The sequence below is a fragment of the Hipposideros armiger genome, unplaced genomic scaffold (genome assembly GCF_001890085.2).
Source record: "Hipposideros armiger isolate ML-2016 unplaced genomic scaffold, ASM189008v1 scaffold_201, whole genome shotgun sequence".
In the NCBI taxonomy this organism is placed as follows: Eukaryota; Metazoa; Chordata; class Mammalia; order Chiroptera; family Hipposideridae; genus Hipposideros; species Hipposideros armiger.
In genome coordinates, this window is record NW_017731551.1 from 1,463,180 (window position 1) to 1,467,062 (window position 3,883).

General features: G+C 42.2%; 1 pseudogene; it reads left to right on the plus strand.

Annotated features, from left to right (window-relative positions):
* Nucleotides 1-2,000: 2,000 nt before the first annotated feature.
* Nucleotides 2,001-2,970, plus strand: LOC109388520 (heterogeneous nuclear ribonucleoprotein A1-like; annotated as a pseudogene).
* The last annotated feature ends 913 nt before the right edge of the window (nt 2,971-3,883 follow it).

Genomic DNA, 3,883 nt, shown 5'->3' on the forward strand with positions numbered 1-3,883 from the left:
AATATCTATCTCATAGCATTGAGAGGAATAAACAAATTATTACATGTCAACAACTTAGAACTATACTTGGCACATTAATACTTAATATAGGTTGGCTATTAGTATTTTCAATATACCATGGTTTTTTCATTTATCAACTTTAGACGCTACTTATAGACATCAGTAGTGATGAATGAGGATTCAGAGCTCTTGTATTACTCCTCTCTCTCTTGCTCATTCTCTCAATTGCATAATCTTTTCAACCACTGAAGTTTAAAGTTTTCCCAAGTTGTTCTAATTCTCTCATTGCCTCAGCTTCCAACTCACCAGTATCTAACAAACTCTTGTCAGAATTACTGCACTAAAATTGCGAGAGAATCTGGTTGCCTTGATGATTATGGAGAAGTGGCTTTTAATTTCTTGCTGATGCTCTCCCTTTCTTTTCCATCTCTCTTGGCCTCATCTTTTGTAAATCGAACTAGGTTATTACTGTGCTTCTATTCTAATATGTTTCCCTCCAGCGTCTAGAGATCTAGTTTCAGAGTGCTGACCTAAGCAATGCTGTCAACAATAAACATCTGTTGATGGATTGAAAGCCCTTTTATTGTTATTTTTACAGAAAAGGCGTGTTTTAGTCTTCCCAAGTTAAAAAGAATTCCCTGAGAAAGCCTATTCACAATCCACATGTCATCTTGTTCTCCTATGTGCTGCTCAATGGATTTGGCGTTGCCAAATTAAATGGTGTGTTAGTTTCCCTTTGAGTTATGACTTGACTTATGATTTTAGTTATAGCTACCATCACCCTGACCCACAGGGTAGCCCCGCTTCCACGTTCATTCTCTGGAGCAAAAGTGGACAAAACCCTTTTCTAGTTTCCCTCAGATAGAGTTGAAACAGACTGAAAAAATTTTAAAAATGACTTACAAGACAGACGACATAAGTATAGAGTACCAGGACCAAAAGTGGTCTGGCTGACAAAGAAGAGATGTCACACTTTGCAAGCCAGAATTTCATATTCTTTTTGCATCCAGCCTGAGAGATTTATTTTCCCCTAAATGAATTAAGTGGCCTTAAAATAGCCTCTCACACATGAAGTGATCTCATCCACAGTAAAGCTCTAGTAGTGTGATATTACAATATAATACTCACGTATCAGAATTATCCACAAAAAGTAAGAGGAAAATTGTACTTGTTTGTGCACGCCTCAAGCCAAATGAGTGGGATCAAGGTAAGAAAGAACATGTCTAATACACAACAGCCTAGAGACGTTGGTTTCTGTGGGATTGAAATCATTGACATCTACCTCCACCTTGCAAGGAAGTGGGAATAGTAGAGAAGCAGTTGGTGCAAAAGGACTAGCACTCAACTGAGCATTACATTGCATGTATTCTACTTATCATCCTTCCAATTATTCAAGTAGAGTTCTCTGCTCTTGGAAAAGTCAAAGTTTTTGAATCTCAGTTTTTTTAATCTGGAAAATGAGCATTCTAATACTTATGTTACCCGTCTCTCAGGGTTGTTCAAATAATTGGCAAGGCAACAGTGTATTACAAACATAGTCAAAGTTTCCTTCGATCTTGCTCAAGGGAACTTGAAGCAAGTCAGTTCATAGGTTTCTTTCACAGACACTTCTTCTAACAAGAATAGCTAGTTAGGTAACATTTTTAGACTAAGTACAAGAAAAGTACAAGATTGTACTTTAGACTAAATACAATCCATTAATCAATCATATTGATGTATACTTCTATTTACTTTCCCTCCCAAACTGGATTATTTTAAAATGAATTCCAGATTTTACCTATAGATATGTAGGAGATCAGAATATGCCACCCCAAAATATGCCATAAAGATATTTATGCAATACTCTGGCATAAAGATTATTTGGGGCTGAAGGCAACTCAGAAAAAGCAGACACAGGATAAGCTCTCTACTGACCCCCATCTTCCTGAAAATATCATAGCCTTTCTGTTGGTGGATGCCACTAAGTAAGCATCCTTCATGTCTCCCCTTCCGAGGTCCTCATGTCTAAGTCAGAGTCCGTGAAAGATCCCAAACAGCTGTGGAAGCTCTTCCTTGGAGGTTTGAGCTTTGAAATAACTGATGAGAGTCTGAGGAGCCATTCTGAACAATGGGTGAATGCTCACTGACTGTGTGGTGATGAGAGATCCAAACACCGTGCGCTCCAGTGGCTTTGTGTTTGTCACCTACGTCGCCGTGGAAGGGGTGGATGCAGCCATGAAGACAAGTCCACAGAAGGTGGATGAAGAGTTGTGGGACCAAAGAGGGCTGTCTCAAGGGAAGATTCTCAAAGACCTGCTGCCCACTTCACTGTGGAAAAGATCTTTGTGGGTGGTATCGAAGAAGACACTGAAGAACATCATGTAAGAGATGATTTTGAACAGTGTGGGAAAACTGCAGTGATTGACATCATGACTGACCTATGTGGTGGCAAGAAGAGGGGCTCTGATTTTGTAACCGCTGATGACCATGACTCTGTAGACAAGACTGTCATTCAGAATTACCATCCTGTGAACGGCTACAACTGTGGAGTAAGGAAAGCCCTAGCAAAGCAAGGGGTGGCTGGTGCTTTATCCAGTCAAAGAGGTCGAAGTGGTTCTGGAAACTTTGGTGGGGGTCGAGAAGATGGTTTTGGTGGAAAGGACAACTTTGGTCATGAAGGAAACTTCAGTGGTCGAGGTGGCTTTTGGTGGCAGTTGTGGTGATGGAGGATATGGTGGCAGTGGGGATGGCTACAATAGGTTTGGTAATGATGGAAGCAGTTTTGGAGGTGGCAGAAGCTACAATGATTTTGGCAGTGACAACAATCAATCTTCAAATTTGGGACCCATGAAAGGAGGAAGCTTTGGAGACCGAAGCTCTGGCCCCTATGGTGGTGGAGGCCAATATTTTGCCAAACCACGAAACCAAGGTGGCTATGGCGGTTCCAGCAGCAGCAGCAGCAGTAGCAATGGCAGTGGCGGAAGGTTTTAATTACCACCAGAAAACAAAGCTTAGCAGGAGAGGAGAGCCAGAGAAATGACAGGGAAGCTACAGGTTACAACACATTTGTGTACTCAGCCAACCACAGTGGTGGCAGGGCCTAACTGCTTCAAAGAAGACATGTTTTAGACAATAGTCCTGTGTATGGGCAAAAACCTCAAGGACTGTATTTGTGACTAATTGTATAACAGGTTATTTTAGTTTTTGCTCTGTGGAAAGTGTAAAGCATTCCAACAAAGGTTTTTTTTTTTTAAGATTTTTATTGGGGAATTGAACAGACAAGTTGCTGTCCTTTTGTTCTTCAGTCTAGTTGTGGGGGACGTTGCTTCACTGGCCCAAGTTGGCACCATCACTGCACTCTTCCCGGGCGAGTTAGATCAGTCGCTGGCTTCTGGACAGCCGCTCACTGCGGCTGCTGGCCGTTCATGCTGGCTGCTGGCTACACACGGTAGCCCATGGCACCCCACTGCCACAGAGGCTGCAGCCTACGCCATCGCAGGTGACTCACAGCAGCCCAGCTCCAGGTTGAGCTGTTGTTCAGCATCTTAGCTGTAGAGGGCAGTGTCACTGGCCCTCATATGTGGGATCCAAACCAGGGCTCTCTGGCGTCCCAAGCCAGTTCTTAACCATTGCACCACTCAGCTGGCCCCCAACAAAGGGTTTTAATGTAGATTTTTGTGTGTGTGCACCCATGCTGTTGATTGCTAAATATAATAATCTGATCATGATGCTGAATAAATGTGTCTTTTTAAAAAAATCATAAACCCCCCTTTTGTATTTATCTACCACCCCACAACTTCCCATATCAGCAAGAGAATAACCACCTTATCACCCAAGACAAAACGCCACTGAGAAAGAGTCTATACAAACAAACCTCACCAACTAGCTCTATTCTACCAATAGT